Below are 21,594 nucleotides of genomic sequence, written 5' to 3'. Positions count from 1 at the left end.
TCTGTCACCCAGGCTGGAGTGCAGTGGCATGATCTTGGCTCACTGCAACCTCTGCCTCCCGAGTTCCAGTGATTCTCCTGCCTCAGCCTCCTGAGTAGCTGGGATAACAGGCACACGCCGCCACCATACCTGGATATTTTTTTGTATTTTTAGTAGAGATGGGGTTTCACCATGTTGGCCAGGCTGGTCTCCTGGCCTCAAGTGATCTGCCCGCCTCAGCCTCCCAAAGTGCTAGGATTACAGCCATGAGCCACTGCACCCAGCCTATATTTCTGATTATAAAATAATTGCAGCAATGGTCGCCACGGTCCACACATCAGCCAGCGCCTGCTGGGCATTACACAGCTCTCCTGTCTCCCTCACAGCAAGTTCAGAGGGAGGGTCTAGGAGGCCCCGTTGGGAAGTGACTCTCAGGATTTGAGCTCTGGCATGCCTGAATCCCTGAGCCTCTGCGTCCCCCTGGCTCCCTGCAGGAAGATTTCTCCCATGCTGTTTATTTTCAGGATGGTCCCTGAAATGTAAGGGACCCGACAGCCACCACAGCGAGGAAGGCGCAGAAGGGGCAGCACGGAGCCGTGAGCCACAGAGATGCTGCAGCCTGGACCAGCCGTCATCAGACAGGCGTGTGCCGTCAGCGCTCAACGTGTGAAAGCACAGAGCCAGGTCCTTCCCAAGACCCCACTATGAACCCGATTGCTTCGGCCTGGCTGCCTTCCTCCAAAGGGGTGCAGGCGGGGCCCATGGGACCCCAGTTCTCTAGTCTCGCCTGACTCTAGGCAGAACTCTAGTGGCTCTGATCTCTGGGCAGAACTGACTCAAGAGCCACTGAAGAGACCTTTGCCTGGGGTCCTAGACTGGGCTGCAAGGAGTCTTTGAATCTCTTGAGATTGTGCGCTAAGTATTTACCTGCACGCATTTTTCCAGGAAGAGGGCCTGTGGCTTGCATCATATCCCCACCGTGGTCTGTGACCAAGAAAGTAGTCAGCATCTTTAGGCTAGAGGAGGCGGGAGCCCCGGATTCCAATCGCAGTTCTCCCTGGCTGTGTGAGCTTGATTTGTCCTTTCTCTCTCTCAGCCCTGATTCTGCCTCTTTTCTGCAAGGACCTTGATCGCTGGGGGCGGCAGGGCTCTGTCTGCTGAACCCCAGATCCCTCTGCACTTTCCCTGCTCTGCTCAGTAGCATGGGGCATTGGCCCAGCAAAGTTCATTTCCAGGTTCTTGTTGTGTTCTGACCCTGAGAGGCTCTGGCCGGGGCTGGGAGGGTGGGAGGGTGGGAGGCCCAGGTGTCTGCCCACATCTCTGCTTCAGGCACCAGCTCTGGCAGGGGTGGCCTCTGTAGTTCACTTCCTGCAGGTGGCCCCTTCTTCCACGGGGCCCCCAAGGGGTGCGAATCTCACCCTCCATACACCTCTTTTTGGACCCTCTGTGTATTAAACTCCCTATGGAGCCACCTGACATGAGCTCTGGAGCCTGAGCCGTGGCTGATAACCAGGTGATTGCCAAGTGCCTTGAACACCAATATTCCCACCCAGGGTTGCCCAGTGACTTCACAGCAGGGCAGCGTTCCCCCGTGCTTGCCCTGGAACCCCTTTTTGGTTGACAAATTGTATGTTTTCAGAATGGATTGAGATTTACAGCAAAACAGAGAAGACAGCCCAGAAAGTACTCATATCCCCTCGCCCTGTCACCCCTCATCCTCATCCGCATTGGCGTGGGCCTGTCACAGCCATCCACCTGCTCGTGACCAAAATCCACTTTAGCCAGATTTCCTTCATTACCTAGTGTCCCTTTTCTGTCCAGGACCCCATCCCGGACACCACATGATGTCTCCTCCCCTTGGGCTCCTCCTGGCTGTGACGGTTTCCCAGACTTTCCTCGTCTTGGTTTTTATTTTTTTTGAGACAGAGTCTCGCTCTGTCACCCAGGATGGAGTGCAGTGGCACAATCTCGGCTCACTGCAAGCTCCGCTTCCCGGGTTAACGCCATTCTCCTGCCTCAGCCTCCTGAGTAGCTGGGACTACAGGCACCCGCCACCACGCCCAGCTAATTTTTTGTATTTTTAGTAGAGACAGGGTTTCATTGTGTTAACCAGGATGGTCTCCATCTCCTGACCTCGTGATCCGCCCACCTCAGCCTCCTAAAGTGCTGCGGATTACAGGCATGAGCCACAGCGCCCAGCCTCTTTTTTTTTTTTTTTTCTGAGCTGAAGTCTTGCTCTGTCACTCAGGCCAGAGTGAAGTAGCGTGATCTCGGCTCCCTGCAACCTCTGCCACCTGTGTTCAAGCAATTCTCATGCCTCAGCCCCTAAGTATCTGGGACTACAGGCACACGCCACCCACCACGCCCAGGTAATTTTTTTTTTTTTTTTTTTTTTATTTTTAGTAGAGACAAGGTTTCACTGTGTTGGCCAAGCTGGTCTCAAACTCCTGACCTCAGGTGATCACCTTGGCCTCCCGATTTCCTTGTCTTCGATGCTGGGCAGTTTTGAGCAGCGCTGCTCAGGTGTTTGTAGGGCATCCCTGGGTGAGATCCGTCTGCTGCAGGCCTCACGGATGGGCTGGGTGATGGGTGGTTAAGTTTGGGAGGAAGAGCATGGGGGCAACGCACCCTCTCCCCACACACATCAGGGACACACCATCAGCGGGGCACGCCACAGTTGGTGCTGGCCTTGAGTGAAGGGCTGAGGTGCACCCGTCTCTCCATGGTAAAGCCACTTCCTCCTTCCCACCCTGTCTCCTCGGGAAGCCTGGACCCCCTGTTGCGGAGCCCCTTCTGGACCAGTGCGCCTGGGAAATGCTGAGCCAGTTCCAGCCTAGCACACAGTAGGTGCCTAATTAAGCCTCCCTGAACTGGATGGAGCATGGGAAATCAACCCACGGCTGTGGCCTCATTAGGAAGGAAGTTTTCCCTCCACTCAACTCCCTCTTGGCTTGTGGTCTAATTAAGCTCTGCTGCTCCCTCGGGCCTGGGCCGGTTTGCACAGCTCACTCCCGACTTGAGGGGTTCCCGCCCGGCCCTGCTGGCTCCAGCTTCTGCCCACCCAGAAGGAGTGTGCCGGGGAGCTGAGGCCCCCACAAGGGCTCCCAGCCAGAAAGGCATCTGGATCCCCCACCATCGCCCTTTCTAACCACCACATAAGCATCAAAAGCACACAGCACAGACAAGCCCACAAACAGAAGAGCAGAGGGTCCTGCTCTCCCCGCCTCCTCCCCCGGCCACACCCGGCATTTCTAGGAGACTTTTCCCCAAGGCTCTGAGCCCTTCAGGAGCACGGATGGGCCCCTGTGCTCCTCAGACTCTGGAAGGGAGTTGCTTGAGCCTGGTACACCTGGAGGCCCAGGAGGAAGGCCATGGGTGCAGGGGGCAAGGCCTGGGCCACCAGTCTCGAGGGGGAGACAGGGAAATCAATGCCGAGGGTGAGGAGGTCTCTCCCGGGTGGGAAGGCAGGGGAACCGTGGCTGCCCCAGGAGGAGTAACAGCCTGCCCCAGGCAGGGCCCTGACCTCCACACACTGGCTCCCCCTCACCCCACAGAGAGGATTTCTCTCAGTTTTACAGGGAAGAAATGGAGGCGGGGGAGCGAGGACACTTCCCCAGGCTGTATGGCCAGGAAGGGGTGAGTGGGCTGCCCACTCCAGAGGCCCGGCGCCCTGGACCCCTTCCCACGGCTCTGCCTCGGGCTGCCTCGGAAGCAGGAAGGCCCCCCAGGACTTTGATTTCCCTACCTGAGCCTGGCATGTGAGCCCTTGCGGGACGGACAAGCCCACCTGGAGCCTTGAGCCGCAGCCAACCGCACCAAACTCGCTCTACGGAGGAGCCTCCGGCACTCTGGGATGGGACATGGCCTGGCTCAGGCCAGCTGGGCAGAGTGGAGACGCTCACCCAAAGCACACGCTCCTCAGGGAATGGAGCAGCAGTGGGAACACAGGCAGGATGGAGACCGAACATGCCCCTCCCTGGGATCCTGGAGCAGGTCGGAGGGAGCAGGGGCTGGACGTGCCCCGTCGCAAGGCCGGCAGGGAGGAGGTGAGGGGCCAGCCCAGGCTCTCCCCTCCAGTGCCACCATACCCCTGCTCTTCCAGGCCAAGAGGGGCTCCCACTGGGGGCAGGGTGTGGGGGATCTTCCTAAACTCTACTCTTATTTCACAAGCCCCAGGGGCTCTTTGAGGCCACGGGGTACATTTGTTTGCACGGCAGCAGCCAGCCTCACCCAGGAGCGGCAAGGAGAGGCAGGGCAGGGGCGAAGGAGGGGCCCAGTCAGCAGGAGGGGACAGCAGGTGGTCCCCACAAATACCCCAGCAATGCCACTCCCGTGCTACTCTCCCGGGGCTCCCCATCGCCCTGGGAGAGAGTCTAGATTATTTTTTATTTATTTATTTTTTTAGAGCAGGATCTAGCTTCATCACCCAGGCTGGAATGTAGTGGCACAAACACAGCTCACTGCAGCCTCCAACTCCTGGGCTCAAGTGATTCTCCTGCCTTGGCCTCCCAAAGCATTGGGACTATAGCTGTGAGCCACTGTGCCCAGCTAATTTTTTTATTTCTTGTAGAGATGGGGGTCTGGCTCTGTTGCCCAGGTTGGTCTGGAATTCCTGGGCTCAAGTAATCCTCCCTCACCCAGCCAAGAGACCAGATTCTTAGCCGGGCATGGTGGCTCATGCCTGTAATCCCAGCACTTTGGGAGGCCAAGGCGGGTGGATCACCTGAGGTCAGGAGTTCGAGATCAGCCTGGCCAACGTGGCAAAACCCTGTCTATACTAAAAATACAAAAATTATCAGGGCATGGTAGCGCGTGCCTGTGGTCCCAGCTACTCCAGAGGCTGAGGCAGGAGAATTGCTTGAACCCAGGAGGTGGAGGTTGCAGTGAACCAAGATCATGTCACTGTACTCCAGCCTGGGTGACAGAGCTAGACTCTGTCTCAAAAATAAAAAGAGATCAGATTCTTCAATGTGGCCCAGGACTCGCCAGCTGGCCCATTCCCCTTGCCCTGTCCCCATGTCCCCACTGCCTTCTGCCAGGGTGGGCCTGGGAGGCTGGGCAGTCCTGAATCCTGCCTGGGTCACCCCAAACTCTCTACCACTTTGATGACGATGCCTACTGCAATCTTTTTGAAAATTAGCTCCTTCCAGAACAGGGAGTGTGGCTTGTTTCTGTCTGTTTCACTGTTCCCTGGCTCAAGGCCAGCTCCAGTGGGCACTCACTAAATGGAGACTTCACTTAACTGGTGCCTGCTAGACCTGCCCTGTGCTGGGCTAAAAGACAAGAATCAGGAGCCAGGAAGTGGAGTCCTCCCCTTGGCCTCTGCTTCCTAGCCTGAGAGATAAGCCCATCAGACACGCTCACCATTGTGGCTAAAAAGAAGTGCCCCATCTCCTTCCAAACCCCATCTCACTTGGTCCCCACCTCAGCCCCAGGGTGCAGCTCGAGCTGTTACCCCACAGGGGAAACTGAGGCTGGGAGGTGACCCCCCACTAGTCAGTTGTCCAGGTTTGTCTGGCTCAGCTCCAGGCTCGTGGCGACCACTGGGGTGAGGAAATGGTCCCTTCAGGACGCAGGGGGGATCAGGGACCAGGAACCAGGAGCCTCCAGGAATGCCCAGAACCGCAGCCCTCCTTGTCCTTGAGACGATTTCACACGTAGTCTCTGGGGCTCTGGCTTTGACCTGAGGGTGGTCAGTAGCACAAGCCTTGTCCAAGGGGGGCCTGACGGGCAACCCCCGTGTGCCCACCCCAGGAGTGGCCGAGTTGTTCAGGGCAGGGGCCCCCGGGATGGAATGGCAGAGAGGGGCAGATGTCAGGGAGAAGGCAGGTGCCCGACCCGATTGAGTGGGGCTCCTCCAGCGGCGGTGCTCCCATCAGACCCCACGGTCAGCCCTCGCCACCCCCACCATGGAGCAGGGCTATTCCTCCAGGGTCCAAGTCACACTCCAGTCCCTTTCCCCCTCCTGGGGCCCTTAAATTCCAGACAGGGTTCCACTGGCCGCTGTCAGTCAGGGAATCTGGACTGGACGGGGTCAGAGGGGTTGAAACCAGGAAGGGCCCAAGGCAGCCACTCACGGAGGCCACGCCCACCCCACCACGGCAGCAGGGGACCCCAGGCAGGCCCCTTATCCCTCTCAGGAAGGAGGCAGCAGCCAGTCCAATCAACGGGGGTCTCCTCCCTGTGAGCCCCACTCAGGGGACCCCGGCTCTCTGAAAGATTACCCAACACACAGACACATGCATGGCTGGGCGGCTACCCACTTATTCTACAGCATCAGAGACCTGAGTGCCAGCGCTGGGCAGCTGCTGTGTGGATGCCGGCCCTCAAGGCCCATGGTAGAATGGACACCACCCCTGCCACTCACTAGCCCTGATGCTGTGGGCAGAGGCCTCTGGGCCTCTGGGGCACGGGGGTCTTGACGATGCCCACTGCCCCCTACAGAGCAGCCCCTGGTGCCTGGCGCCTGGTGCTCCGCCCTTGCCCTGCAGGGTTGGGGAGGCAAGAGGGGCCTGGACTCAGCTCCTCCTCCCTGGAAACCCTTCCAGGGGACTCACAGAGGGAACGGCCTCCCTCCCACCATGGTGACGCCCTCCTGCTCCCCACACAGGGTGGTCCCCGCTCCCTCCCTCCAGGAGCACCCCCACTCCTTTTCCTGAGCAGAACTCTTCAGAAACAGGAGTGTGTTTGTGGTGGAGCCAATCCCTGTGCCTGTGTGTGAGTCACTGTGCCTTGGTTTCCCCATCTGAGTCACTATGCCTCAGTTTCCCCATCTCAGTCACTGTGCCTCAGTTTCCCCATCTCAGTCACTGTGCCTCGGTTTCCCCATCTGAGTCACTATGCCTCGGTTTCCCCATCTGAGTCACTGTGCCTCGGTTTCCCCATCTGTGACATGCAGATAAGATTCGTTTTCCCTTCCCTACTCCACTCTCTGTGGAGACCCACAGGGTCCCACCCTCACCGGGCACAGCCCAGGCCACCCGGCCAGAGCGGTGGACAGGAGACCCAGGCCCAGGCCAACAAAGACAGATGCGTGGCAGGCAGCAAAGTCTCCCGGGGGATGGTCTGGGTGTGGACCAAGGAGGGGTCAAAGGAGGCCATTCAGCAAGCACCACCAGGTGCATTCAATGACCCCCTCCTACAGCTGAGGCCCCAGAGTGGCAGCACAAAGCCTGGGCTCCTGGTCCCCACCCTGCCCCCAACCTGCCCCCAACCTGCCCTCCACTGGGACGCTGGGGTACAGACAGGCCTTGCATCCAGTTCGGAGGCTGCTGGAACCCAGAGGTCAGCTTCAAGGCAGATGGCCAAAGGCTGGTCGCTTAGTTTTCTTCCAGCAAAATTCAAAGCTTCCTGTTTCTCAGATAAAAGGCCCGGGAGACCCATCAGGACTGGGCAGAGCCCATGCAGAAGAAGAAGTTCTGTGCGAACAAATCAGAAACGGGCAAGGACACACCCTGGCAGTCTCTACTGGTCAGGAACATTCATGGGAAGTATGTTTCTAGTTCCCCCACAAAGCTCCCCAGGGCCCCAGCATGTCTTGGGGATGCCACAGCTCCTGGGCAGAGCCTGCAGGGAGTGGGCCGCTGAGTTGGCCCAAGCACCAATGCATGAATCATCCTAGAGGCATCCCAGGAGCCCACGGCCTGGAGCCAAAATCGGGGGGCTGCAGCTGGGACCCCTCTCCCGTGAGCTGCCCCTGCCAGGCCTTTTTGGCCTCACTTTATCTGCCTGTCCAGTGGGCACAACCACCTTGCTGGGACAGGCGTGTCTGCCCCACCAGCAGGTCCATCCTAACAGCCTCTGACTCCTGTCAACTCACCACAAACGGGTTTCCTCCACCTCAGTGACTCTGTGATTTGGAAACCAAATAAATGTGAAACCGTCTCTGTTGGCATTGCACAGAGTGCTGCCCCCCACCCCCTCTGGGCACCCCACCCTCACACCTCCTCCTGCACCCGCCGAGCAGTGCCAAGGCCGGCTGGAAATCATATTGCTCCCCGGCCCAGGCCCAGACGGCCACGTTGCTTTCAAGCCAGGCCCACTGGTCCAGGGCCAGGAGCAGACTCGGCTGTGGCCGGGGGGAGTCCAGAGCACCAGGCGGGGTCGGGATAGAGGAGGGGTGGTGGGGAGGGGTGAGGCTTCACTGGGTGGAGGTTTCAGAGAGAACAGGGCTGCAGTTCCAGGGCATTGTGTAGCCAGGAAAAGGGAGGCAGGGAAGCCCCAGGCATGACTGAGTGGATTTTCCACAGTGCCCCATCTTTTGGGGCTCAAGGGCATCCCAGACCCTCAAGGGCACAGTGGAGGCAGCAGGGCAGCAGGACAAGAGGCTGCAAAAAGGAAAATTACAGCCCGGGGGCAGGAGCCCTGGCTCCCAGGGCACTGCCATGGAAACAGAAATAAATAGACATTCACGGGGGGTGGGGGTGTGAAGTCCTCTGAGATGGGCCATGCGTGACCCCAGACACTGGGAAGGTGGGTGCCCGCCCTGGCCATGGCAGTGCCAGCCACAAGAGACTGGCACTGAGGGCCCGGCAGCCTGACAGCCCCTGCCTGGCCCAGGACACCTTGGGCTAAGGCTTGGGTCCTCAGGGGCTCTCAGCTCACAGTTGGGGGAGTCAAAGCACAGTCCCACAGCGCCTCTGGGACTCCATAGCCGCTACTGGCAGGGGGAGGGCCTGCCCCTGTGTCAGGGAGGGACCCCAGGAGGCTTCCAGAGGGAGGCAACATCAGAGCTGCACTTGGAGAAGGCAGGCGTGCTGGACAGGAAGGGGAGGAGGGGCACCAGAGGACAGGGGTGTGTATGCCAAGGTGCAGAGGGGTGGGCGGCAAGGCCAAGGGTATGGCGGGAAGAGGGACGACGTGGGGTCTCCCGGGGACTCATTCTCTGGATGGCCATGCAGAGGCATGGGAGGCAACGCCGTCCTAAGCAGCATGATCAGATTTGTGTTCTAGAAAGATCCTTCTGGCTGCCGTGTAGGGAAGGGCAGGAGGAGAGGAAGCCGGAGGCGAGAGGGTGCCAGGAGTTCATCTGTCATCCAAGGAGAGCCGAGGAGGACAGGGAGGTGACTCCAGGCCTAAGGAAGAGTCGATGCTTCCTCCTAATGCATCCTCCCCAGCTGGGCCAGAGGGGATGGAGCAAGCCCCTCTCCAATAGCCTGCAGCAGCCCCGGCTCTGGAAGGGCGCCCACTCCACTCCTTGAGAAGTGTGTGGCGGAGGTGAGGGCTCCTGCTTTTCTGATTTGCTCCAGGCCCCAAAGGAATCTATGAGCTTGCTCCGGACCTCAGCCTCCCAGCCAGGGCCACCTGCCAGCGTCTGACAGTCACCTGCAAGCCACTGGGCAGACCTCCGTTCCGTTTCCAGTGGGGAAGCCCAGGCGCGGGGCCAGTCACCTGTCCAGGCCTGCACAGGCACTGACTCAAAGCTATGGGCTCAGCCGTGTGGAGCTCTGCTGCATCCCATGGCCACCCGCCCCAGGAGGCTGCAGCCCGGGGAAAGGGGACCCCGGCCTGTGCGCACCACCGAGGGCTCCGTTCCCAACAGACTGTGCTGATGTTGTGCCTTTGGCCCCCTGCAGGTGTTCTGCCTGAAGCATCAACCCTGAGGTCCACACAGTTGGGCTCTGGAGGCAGGCAGGGCAGCCCCTGCTCTCGGGACAGGTGGGGAGCCCGGCCACACTCTCCAGGAGGAGGCAGGAGGGCTGAGGCCTGTGTGTTGGCGGCTGGTTGTGAATGGACAGGGAAGACCCAATTCCTGGGCACAGTGGAGGTCCCAGAGGCCTTACAGGGCCACAGGTCGGGCCAGCCTGGCTGCAGCTGGGGAGCTGGAAGCTTGGCCCAGCCCAGACCCTGGCTCATATCTGAGGGCAGAGAGAGGGACTTGGGGTGCTCTGGAGCCACCCTCACCTGCTTGGGTCACAGCCACCGCACCTTGCCCACAGGGACTTTCTAGAAGAGAAAACGCACAGGAGGTAGCGAGAGGAAAGGCTCCTGATGGGTGGTGGCAGGTGGGAGAAATGGGATCTTTCGAAACCATGAAGGCTGGAAGTGCCAGGAGAAAGGGAGGAATCACACAGCTCTGCCTCAGAGGAGGGTCTGGAGGCCCTAGAGACATGGCGATCCCATCCTGCTGAGGAATGGGCTGCACTGGAGTGGGGGCCGCAGAGGTGGGTGGAGAGCCAGGGCAGCTGCCAGGGTGGGCTTCTGGCGGCACCCTGTGGGGGTGAGGACGGTGGGCCTGGGGCCCTCCCCGCTTCCAGGAACCGGTTCTCTGCCCATTCTGGTGCCTGGGCCCTGTGTCTCCCAGTGTCACAGCCTGGGCTGAAGGAGGTTAACAAGATGCTGACACCTGGGCCGGTTACTTTCTACTTAAGCAACTCTGGAAAAGCGAAGTCTGCCTCCAGCCCGAGGCGGAGTGCCAGGATGTGAGAGGCGGCCGTGGCCGTGGGCAGGGGCAGGAAGCCACGAGAGCAGGCAGTGCCCTGCTTCCCGGGCACAAACTGGCAGGGAGCAGGGCCAGAGTCGGCATGGGTTGCCCTTCCTATTTCACAGTGTGGGTCAGGGGTGAGAGACTCAGGAGCCCAGAAGGGGCGGAACCCACCCAAGTCCTCACGGTGGTCAGGTGGCCAGGCGGGGCCCGAAGCTAGTCTGCCAACTGCCTTCCCAGCTGTCATCTCATAGAGAGGTCCAGGGGTCCTTGAGTAGCCCCTGGGGGTCCAGAGCACAGTGACCACTGTGAATCCGCTCACACATGCAGGGGCTCACCACACCCAGGCTCTGTGGCTTCAGGGACCCTCAACCCCGCAGAGCCTCCTCCCCTGCCGATGGCAAATCCTCACAGCTTGAACCCTCAAGTGAGGGCAGCCCCACTCACAACTGCTCTAGGAGCAAGAGCCCCAGGAGGAATCTGGTCTGCGTCTGCCTCGTACTATGTGCTCTTCCAGGCCCGGAGTTAAGGATCCTCTGACAAATAATGTCATAAAAGACCTCTCATGAACAGAGAGAGCCCCTCTCCAGTCACATTTCCCTTTTTGCCCTGGCTGCCAGGAAGCTCAACATTGCACTCAAGTCCAACCACACGGTCACGGCTGCTTGTTTCCTCACCTAATCCTGCCCTCTGGGGTTGGCTCTGCTTTTCCATCTCCTATGTGTCTTCCTGGGATATGTGTGTTTCCCTGAAAAACCTCCTCAGACTTTGGAGGACCGTGGTGAATTCAATATTCATTTCCTTAATATCAACTGCGGTGGAGCTGCATCCACAAAGCTGGTGTCCAAATGGGCCATGAGCTCAGGAGGCAGCAGGGCCCGGGGGAGCAGGAGGAGGTGAAGGGAAAGTCTGGGGCTCTCAATGGCGTTGCTGGTAAGCAGCACTGGGGGTCAAGACAGGCCATTGTCAAGGCTGGAAACTGGAGGGGGGTGGGGGATCGCTGGGCAGGGGAAGGGGCTCCAGGATGATGCCATGTGAGACAGCCAAGACAAAGGTCGCTTCTCCAAATTACCAACAAATTACCAACAGCCCCGGGGAGGGCAGGAGGGGAACTGGGTCTCAGGCAGGCAGCCCCTCCCCACCCAGCAGCTCTGCCTTCCCGGGGAAGCCGGGACCCCCAGCACGCAGGGTCAGGCAGCCAGGCCCAGCCCCTTGAGATGTTCCCTCCACCACCTCCACTGAGGCCCTGCTGCAGGACAGAACTTGTGCTGGCCCTCGGGACAGGGGGGTCAGCTGGCCCTTGCCAAAGCGGAGGTCACCTGGGGAGCAGCCGGGGTTTGCCTCATGAGCCCCGTGTGCAGGGGCCTGTCCTGCAGCCCAGGCCTTCAGCAGATGGGAACAGTAAAGAAGTCCCCACTGCCCCCATAACCCTGGCCCTGCTTCAGGGAGCAGCCAAGCAGAGGGTACCCGGGCAGGGCAATCTTGCCAAATTGAGGTTACAAGATAGTAACTCGAGGCTGTCCTCTCTGCAATCCCCTCAGCATTCTGCCGGGGTGAAAGGCAGCCTGTCCAGTCACCCCAGCGCTGGTTCCCAGCCTCCAACCCTTTAACGCTTCATTTCACTGGGAGCCCAGTGTCAGCGGCCGGCAGTCCCTAAGGGTGGCAAGAGACCGGCCTGTTGGCCTCTGTCCAAGCCCCCACTGCCCCCTCTGAGGTGAGCCCAGCTGGCCCTTTAAGAAGCTGGGGCCACTGCTGGCGCCGCTTGGAGATGGGCACGTTCCTGATCCTTCTGGAAGGAAGGCTAAGTTGGAGTGGAGACAAAATGTTCTTGCACAGCTCGGTAAACAAGCAGAAAGTGTTTTGAAAGCTTCTGCCGATACAGAGGACTGTAAAATAAATGCAAGAGTTGCAAAAGGAGGCTCCCAGCTGCCAGGGTGGGTGGCGGCAAGAGGGGGCACGCAGGCTGCCCACAGCCCCACCGGCACGTGTGCCCCATGCCATGGCCTCCATGAGCAGATGTGGTGTCTGCGGGCGCACGTGTGTGCACGCAGTGGAAGGGCCCCAGGTCCGCTTGTGTCTGCAGGTTGTCTGCACAGATGCAGGGCTCCTGAGTGCGGATACAGCCCCTCCCTCCTCACCCTGAATCTTCCTGGAACCAGCCAGGAGGAAACCCTGATTAATGTCATTCTCAGCCGGGGCTGCTGAGCACCCCCAAGGATGGGAAGGAGCCGGGAGCCCAGCTCTGCAGAGAGCTACCAAAGGGTCAGTGGAGAATGGGACCCTCATCTACACAGCTGCACCGAGCCTGGCAAGCAGCACGTTTTGAGAGCAGAACCTCATCACAGGGCAGTCCTTAGCTCCTCTAGGACCGCTCCACCCCGTAATGATGGTGCTGAGGGCACACGGAGCTCCCCTGGGGATCGGCCAGGCACTGGGGAGGTGTGGTCTCCAAGCAGCACAGATGCCAAGGCCAGCCTTAGTGACAGGGACCAGTCCCGAGGCCAGATCAGCCCCGGCACCCTCTGTCGATCTGGCGAGTGGCTCTACCCTCCAAGGCCCAGTGTCGCCAGCTGTTGGGTGGCCTCCCCTCCCAGAGTCTGTGCGGCCAGGCAAGGTGCCTGGCACTGCCCGCATCTATGGCGTCAGCAGGGGCGTCAGGTTCACCCTGCCAACCTCCTCGAGTCCCCCTGGCCCCAAGCCCACCATCATTCAGCCGGCAACACCCATGAGCCTCGGAGGCAGCACCCTGCGTGGAAATGGCCCTCGCCCAGGGACGGGCAGACCAGGACCTGCCTAGACACCTAGGAGGTGTCGAGCTGCGGGGAGAAACACACGCATGACCAGGGAGCCACAGCGGGACATTGGGCCCGACTCGGAGTGGGGAGGACAGGAAGGCTCCCCAGAGGGAGAAGCATGGCAGGAGGTAAAGTGAGAGGTGGAATGGGGACTGGACCAACAAGAGCTGGGACTGGAGCTGCACCAAGCACACAGTAGGTGCCCAGTTAATGCCTGGTGAGTGAATGAATGGACCCTATGAGGCAGGAGAAGACCGAACCCTAGAGAGAAGGTATCCCTCCAAGGTGGCAGGTGGGAAGCTGCAGAGCAGGATGCCCCCATTTTTGCCTGTCCTGACCTAGGCCCTGCCCTGCCTTCATGGTTGGGAAGAGGTGGATCTAGCTGGGAAGGGCAGAGCCCTGGCCCCCAGTGGCCCACCGCTCCCTACATGGGGTAGACGCCTCCCCACGTCTGAGCTTATAACCAGGAGTGGGCTCTGGCCTTGGGGCTGCCGCGAGCCAGAGGGCACTGGAACAGCCAACCCCAGGACCCCAGCCGAACCGTCGGGGGCAGCCCCTGGGGGCAGAGGAGCATCCTCCCGCCTGGCTGCAGCGGGACACGGCCCAGTCAGAGGCCCAGCTGGGAACTGGGTGTCGAGCCAGGGCCAGCCAGTGTTAGGATTGCCAGGCTGTCCACCCCTCTGGCTCCTAGCGACTGGCGGGGGACTCCACAGCCGGGCTGAGCTCTGGGCACCTGTGAGCCAAAACCGCTCAGAAACCACAAGGCCAATAAATCCACTTTCTAAAGTGGCCAGTGAGAGAGGGAGGCACTGCGGTTTGGGTTCTAGCAGCCCCAGCCCACTTAAAGCACCAAAAGGCCTGGGGTTGGGGGATGTGCCCTGACCTGTCCCCAAGTCCTAAGCCTTGGGTGGACTGCGGGTGACAGGAATGCAGTAAGGACCCTTTCATGTGTCCAGCGCTGTCCTGGCCCTCAGAGGCCTAACACCTGGGCACCTCTCTTCCCAAAAGGCAACGAGAGCCTTGTTCCAGCCGGTGGGGGGTGGGCTGAAGCCACAAGGTGAGCAAGTGGCACAGCCATGCCAACCAGACAGCAGTAGGACCCAACCCCTGGCCCACACCATCTTCCTCTCACAGACCAGGTGTTCGCAGGACAGGACTGGCTGTCCCTCCGTCCCTCAGCCCACAGTGCTTGCACAGCACCCTAGACCTACCGTCGCTGAGTGCCACAGACCCCATCGCCCGGGAGCTGGGCCCCACGACACCAGGTGAGGTCACCTAAACTCATCCAAGGTCACACAGTCAGTAAAGGGGCAGGGCTTTGAACCCAGGGTCCCAAGAGCTAAATCTCAGGGACAAAGACTCAGCTAAACCCCCCCAACAAAAGGGGAGAAAGGAGGAAGGGGGCAGGGACCCAGCGTGGAGTGGCAGGGAGAGGGGAGGGGGGTTCGGCCAGAGAGCCAGGGGTGTGCTTGGGCATGCACAGGAGGCAGGGTGGGCGTTGGCCAGGCCCGGCCGGCACCTGAGCTCCTCCCCCTGCACCTGTGAGAGGGGTTCCTTCTGCCTCAGGGCCCAGCCCCAGGTCCTGCCCCACCCGTCCTCAGAAGGCCCCGGCGGGGTGGTCAACTCCTCAGCCATTACACTGGACATGAAGGACTTTGTGAGGCTGGCGTCCCTCCCCAAAGCCATGCATTCACCCTGCAGAGGGAGAAGGTGCTCCCTTTGGGGAGGGGGACCCAGCATCCCGGGGTGGGACTCCAGCAACCCCCACCCCTTGCCTCAAATACCCAACAGAACCCTTGCCTTATAGAATGCGGGCCTCACTCAGGCGGTGGACCCGCGGGGAGAAGGGTAGGGCGCTCAGATGCCAGGGCCTATGAGAATGAACACTGACGCGTGGATGGATCCTGGGGAAATTTCTCTAGGCAAAGACCCCCAGGGGGCTGCTGAGGGAGAGAGAGGAGAATGACAGTGCTGAGCCAGAGGGGCGAGGTGGGAGGCGACAACAGAACGGCCCTCCCAGGACCCAGTGGCATCCCAAAGACAGAGCAGCCAAGGGCAGGGGGTGGGGGTGACCCAGGCCATCAAGGAAAGAGGCCACCAGAGAGGCCGCCAGACCCGGGTGTGGGAGTGGGAAGTACATGTTTGTCCCTCTTCCAGCCCAGCGGACATCAGGTAAGGCTGCGAAGGGCCAGGCTGGGGAGAGGCTGCAGTCGCCTGGATGGGGGAACCTCTGTGTGCCTCAGTGTCCTGCTCTGTACAGCCCCCACCCTTGCAGCACGGACCTCGCAGGCTGCTGTGAGGCTCAGGCAGGCTGTGCAGTCTCGGTGCTGAGCCTCAGAGGGCTGGACAGCCGGACTCTCCCTCCCAGCCCCCATCCAGACAGCCGGGGCCTCCCTGCCTGCTCTCCCGCAGGAGGTGAAGGCAGGCATAGGCTAACCCCACCCAAAGGGGGTCCCTGCCCAAGTGGCAGAGTGGCACAAGTCCTGGAGTGGCAAAATTTTGAAGAACAAGGCATATTGAGCAGGCTTGGCGGGAGGCCAGGCAGGTGCGAAATCAAGGCTCAGGAAGTCTCTCGGTAAAGATGGAGTTGGACCTGAACCAGGATTCCTGAGACCTCGGACCCCAGGGCCCTTTCCTCGGGAAGCTCTGACAGAGCTCCCTCCGCAGGGCTGTGCTCCAGGAGCAGCTTCCAGCGCTCTGGGCAACCGAATGCCTTCCACTGCCCCAGAGTGTGGTGCTTCAGGGTGCCCCTGGGCTTAAGGTTTGATGTGGCTGCACGCAGGCAGGACCTCTTAGCCATCAAACAGCCATCCAGCTAAAAGGCAGAGAGCAGCGTCACAGGTGACCCAGAGGAGACGCCACTCCCCAGAGGCCGAGGAAGACTCCAAGACTTTTTTCACAGGGTGAGTGGTCATTTAAGTGCTCAGGGCCCTATGCCCATCTCTCCTACCCCAGTTCATCACAGACTCCTAAAAGACAGGGGCTAACCCACGACCCCCTTGCCTGACAACATTCCTGGGCCCCCAGTTACCCCAGTGAAGGTTTTGAGGCATCTCAGCTCACTCACCATCCACAGGCTCCACCACCCAGCGCTGACCCTTTCCCAACTCAGCTCCCAAAACAGATGTCACAGCTCCTCCTCCCAGGGCCCCTTCCCAAAGACCCCCAAGACATTCAGCTTTACCACAAGGTACCTCCCAGTCTGCGCCTGCCCCTCCAATGACTCATCCCCCCAACACCATCCCCCTGCCCGCTGCAGCTATGTCCAAGATGGTCTGGGTGAATTTTCTCTGGTCACATATCAGTATGTATATGGGGCTCTTAGAAGTCACCCCGTAGCTGAAGGCATGGAGTTTCAGGCCAAGAAAGACTTCTGGACTTTGGGTCAGCCGAGTGAACCTCCACTGCCCAACTCACCATGTCACTTCCAAGCTCCCCCAGTCTCCCCTCCCTTCTCAGAACCAAGGCCTTCAGGGGGACAGTGACCCCACCAGCCCCTCAGAGAGTTGGTGGCAGGACTCGTTTGAGATCCCTGGGGTCTGGACGGCAGGCAAGTCTCTGCTCCCCTCCCCCGTGAGGGGCTACGATTGGGGAGCTGAGCACCCTCTGACCCCCAAAGCGTCCCTGGGTCGTGGGACTCCAGCAGTTGTCTGGCGAGGGCAGAGAGGGGTCTGGGAGTAGATCCCAAGGGTCTATCACCAGGCGGGCGGGAGGTCACTGTCCTGCATACCAGGCTAATTGGGGTCTGGCAGAGTGCACTCTCAGACAGCAGGCCTGGCTGTGTAGCCCTGCATGCTGACCTCCCCCCCCAAGACACACACCCCAAAATCCAAATTGACCCAGCCCCATCCCACCTGGGCTGCCCCAGGAGGCCTCTGAGCCCGGCCCTTTCCCAGCCAGGAGGCACCAGGGTGTCTGGGAGCTTCCCACCCCGGGATGTCACAACAGGCAGGGGGCTGGACAGCCAGGAGACACGCACGCTCCAGGGGCTCAGGAGGAGATGGGGGCTGGCCACATAAACAGTGACAGTGAGCCGTGGCTGCGCTTATCCAAACAGTGGATGTGAAAGCCCAGCTCCCAGCAGACAACATCTCCCCCACAGGAATTGCCTAACGGGTCTGTCGCAACGGTTTCAAATTCCCATGCCACCGGCCCTCCAGATGCTGCTGAGGCCAGGCCTCCCAGCGGAACCGACTCCCCAGCCCCCTGCCTCCCAGCCACCCTGGAGCTCCCAAGGTTTGGGAGACTATGGCCCCAGAGCAGGGGCTGAAATGTCAGGTTCCTCTGGGCCATGGGGCAGAATGGAGCTTTGGACTCAGGGCTGGACCATTTCTCGTTCCCAGAAGGGTCCCAGGAACGTCATCTGCTTGACCCCAGGAAGCGGGAAAGACTCCTGGGTGGCTTGCGGCCTGGCAGCCCTCCCACAGGGTCGGGCCATGAGCAGGGACCCCCCTCTGCCTCACAGCTTGGTGGGCCCTTGGGGAGCAGGACAGGTCTTAAACCTGCCCCCACCAATGCAGCTCCGACCTCAGGAAGCCCCCAAGTTCATGATCCTCTTCCGGTCTCAAACACCCTAGCTTCTCCTCCAGGTCACAATGCAGACAGCCCACCATTAAACACCACTTCCCCACTTTCCTCTCTCAAACAAAGGGCAAAACCAACTCCACTCCTCTCTCTGTCACTTACCAATCTTTCCTTTTGTCTACAGAATCTATTTTTCCCTAGTCTTCCCACCATGACTGAGCGCTTTATAAAGCACCATTGGATATGACCCCATCTCATCTCCAGGAACCCACCATGAAACAAGTGTCATCACCACATCTTACAGGTGAGGAAACTGAGGCTGGGGGAGGTGACAGGACATGGCCAGGACCACAGCCCAGAGCCGCAGCATTTGCTCCTGTGAGCACCCATCTGCCTTGCTCTGAGGGAGAGCCAAGCTCTGCCCCTCCCCACCTCCCACTGCCCAGCAGAGCAGCATCTCCTGCCTCAGACTCCTTCTGACTGGCCAGCCTGGATCACCTGGTTCCAGTGGGCAGTGGACCCGGCACAGGCAAACAACCCCTGGGGGCAGAGCACCCCGTCAGACAGACTCAGACTCGCTGTGGCCTGAGCCTCCCTGTGCCTCTTCAAAAGGGGGAGGCGCTTGTGCAGGTGTGGTTCTGCAGGTGTGGTTCTGCAAGGGGGAGGCGCTTCTGCAGGTGTGGTTCTGCAGGGGGAGGCGCTTCTCCAGGTGTGGTTCTGCAGGGGGAGGCGCTTCTGCAGGTGTGGTTCTGCAGGGGGAGGCGCTTGTGCAGAAGTGGTTCTGCAGGTGGAGGCGCTTGTGCAGAAGTGGTTCTGCAGGTGGAGGCACTTCTGCAGGTGTCGTTCTGCAAGGGCTCAGGACAGCTATCTAGGGAGGGCTGCTTCCCTGTAACAGTCCTTTGGCTGCAGGGTCAACCTCAGAGGAGGCCCCCACCCCTAAGGGACCCCCAGTTCCTCACTCATTGCCCTGGTGAGGGGTCCGCCATCCAGGGGCTTCCCCTGGGCCTTCCACCTCAGAATCAGATTTTCCTGGGCCCCGCTCAGCCTCAGGCTCACCAAGCCCCCCACCTCACATGGGGAGGCAGGAACACCCCAGACTGGTGCCCAGGGGTGGGTCAGGCTCATGGCTCATCAGTCATGTGCCCTGGACAGCCAGAGCCCTCCCTGGGCCTCAGTGCCTTGTAAACAGGAGAGGGGCCTAAGAAGCTGGTGTGTGACTGGGTTCTCAGTGCATTGATGGTGACAGCACTGTCCTCTCAGGAGGGCTCAGGTCCCCATGCTCACTCGGGCCTCAGCCTGGCTGCTGGGCTCCCTGCCGGGTTCTGGGTGGGCAATGCCGGTCTCTGGGCCCGCACCTGCTACTCAATTCATGTCATGACCGTGGGACCCCAAGCAGAAGCCAGAACCTTCCAGAAGTTCAAAGGTGAGCCACCCCATCAGAGAGCCCTGCTGTCCAGCTCCACCAAGTTCAGGGGCCTGTCCAGGACGCCTGTCCACCTTGGGGCCCACGCTCTGCATGGAGCACCAAGGCAAGTTAAAAGTTGTATTGATTGAACACGAGTGTAAGTAGTAAAAGTTCTCCTGATGTAACCCACTTTTTCTTAATGGGTAATCTCAGACACTCGAGTTTGTATGGTAAAGGAGGTTTAGGACAATTTAATAGCTCATAAAATTTTATAGTCCCAGTTGAAATCAGAGTGCTAACTCCAGCCTGCTCAGCGATAGAGCTGTCGTTTGCTAAATGCCTCTCATCTATTTTTTCCCCCATTTATTGGAAAGTTAACATCTGCTCTGTTATGGTCGGGGCGAGGGGGGTCGGGAGGAAGGAAAAAACATGATCTATTTTTTCCAGAAGAAAGGTAAGAGATTCGGGCTCTCCTGGCAGCATCCTCTCCCAAGCACATGGTTTTCCTTTAAGTCAGAAAAAGGTTCAGTAAACTGGGGCTGACCCAGAGTTCACCGAACTCCACAGCAGGCGCCGGTCCCCCATGGTGGCTGCTGAGAGATTTGAGTCTATCCAGGCCAAGGCCACGTCCGGGGATCAGCCAGAATCTGGTAGAGTCCATTAACAGTCATGCCCTGGTAATTTATGAAGCACCTACTGTGTGCATGGTCGGGGGTGGGGAGGGGTGCAAAGAAATAGGACACAAGCTCACCAGCTCCGGAGGAACTTACCCCCCCTCGGAAGCTAAAACTTCAGAAGCAAAAGGGACGAGGGCTCCGGGAAGAGGCCGGGGCCCCAGGGGTGTGTAAAATGCAGGCGGATGGAAGTAACGGAGCCTGGGGTTCTGCCTGCCATGCTCACCAGCAAGTCCCTGACCTTGGAGAGCCTCAGCGTCCTTGTCTTTCAAATGAGAACCACACTGGCGCCTACATCGTAGGGTCAGCGTGAGGATAAAATAAAGTATGGAAAACAGCCGGTAGCTGGAACTTGAGACATGTTACCAAAAAGAGAGAGATTGAGAAAAACAGTTTGGCAGTTCCTGAAAAAGTTAGACATAGAATCAGCCTAGCGCCCAGCGTGCCACCCCTAGGGTTACAGTATGCCCAGGAAAATTGAGAACTGGCACCCAGGCAGCTCCACATACACACGGGTTCACAGCAGTGCCATTCACCGCTGCCAAGAGATGGAAACATCCAGAGGCCCTTCCCCGGATGAAGGATAAATAGAATGTGGCTCATCCTCCTCCCTGCAGTGGAATGCGATTCAGCCATGAGAAGGAGCAAGGCACTGACACAGGCCACAATGTCGATGAACCCTGGAAACACCATGCTCAGTGAAAGAAGCCGGACATGAAAGGCCAATCTGGTGTGATTCCATTTACACGGAATAACCAGAACTAGTAAATCCCTGGAAATAGAAAGCAGGCCAGGTGATGTGTGGCTCACGGCTGTAATCCCAGCACTTTGGGAGGCCAAGGCAAGCAGATCACTTGAGCTCAGGAGTTTGAGACTAGCCTGGGCAACATGGCAAAATCCATCTCCACAAATACAAAAGAATTAGCCACGTGTGGTGGCATGTGTCTGTGGTCCCAGCTACTCAAGAGGCTGAGGTGGGAGGATCGCTGGAGCCCAGGAAGTTGAGGCTGCAGTGAGCCAAGATTGCACCACTGTATTCCAGCCTGGGTGACAGAGTAAGACCCTGTCAGGATAGGAAATGAAAGGAGAGGAGAGGAGAGGAGAGGAGAGGAGAGAAGAGGGGAGGGAATGGAAGGGAGGGGAGGGGGGAGGGGAGGGAGGGGACAGGAGAGAAGGGAGGGGAGGGGATGGGAGGGGAGGGGAGGAGAAGGGAGGGGAGGGGAGTGAAGGGAAGGGAGGGGAGGGAGGGAAAAGGAACGGAGGACAGGGGAGGGGAAGGGAATGGAGGGGAGGGGAGGGGAAGGAAGGGGAGGGGAGGGGAGGGGAAGGAGCAGATTGGTGGTTTCCGGGGGATGAGGAGTGGACAGTGAGGAGTTGACTGCTCATGGGTATAGGTCTCCTTTTTGGGGATGGTGACAATGTTTTGGAACTAGATAGAAGTAGTTGTACAATATTGTGAATGAACTAAATGCCACTGAATTGTACACTTTAAAATAGTTAATTTTATGCTGTGTTAATTTCACTTCAATAAAAACAAATGCTTTAATGAAGGAAATTCAGACACACAAGCATGATACACGGAATGCCCACTGGGCCAGCCCCAGACACCGTGCCTCCTTTAACCCTCCAGGCTGTGCCAGGAGCCATCGGCTCTCTCTCCAGCTGACAGTGGCAGCACAGAGGCTGGCAGGCCAGCGCCCAGTGGTTATGGCCGGCAGGAGGATGGGGGGTCAGGTTGGAGCATCTGTGAAGTACAGTGGCAAAGCCTGCCTCCTGGGGCTGCAGGAAGAGCTA

At 59.3% G+C, this 21,594-nt stretch overlaps 1 long non-coding RNA gene across 1 annotated transcript; it reads left to right on the top strand.

Annotated features, from left to right (window-relative positions):
- Window positions 1–12,940: 12,940 nt before the first annotated feature.
- On the top strand, window positions 12,941–20,909 carry LOC109028135 (uncharacterized). Its single transcript, XR_002007217.4, has 3 exons — window positions 12,941–14,462; window positions 15,980–16,100; window positions 17,906–20,909. It is a non-coding gene; the product is annotated as an uncharacterized lncRNA (long non-coding RNA).
- Window positions 20,910–21,594: the final 685 nt, after the last annotated feature.

Source organism: Gorilla gorilla, chromosome 13 (assembly GCF_029281585.2).
Source record: "Gorilla gorilla gorilla isolate KB3781 chromosome 13, NHGRI_mGorGor1-v2.1_pri, whole genome shotgun sequence".
Lineage (NCBI taxonomy): Eukaryota > Metazoa > Chordata > Mammalia > Primates > Hominidae > Gorilla > Gorilla gorilla.
The sequence above is the reverse complement of the archived record's forward strand: the minus strand, read 5'-3'. Positions and strand labels throughout refer to the sequence as shown.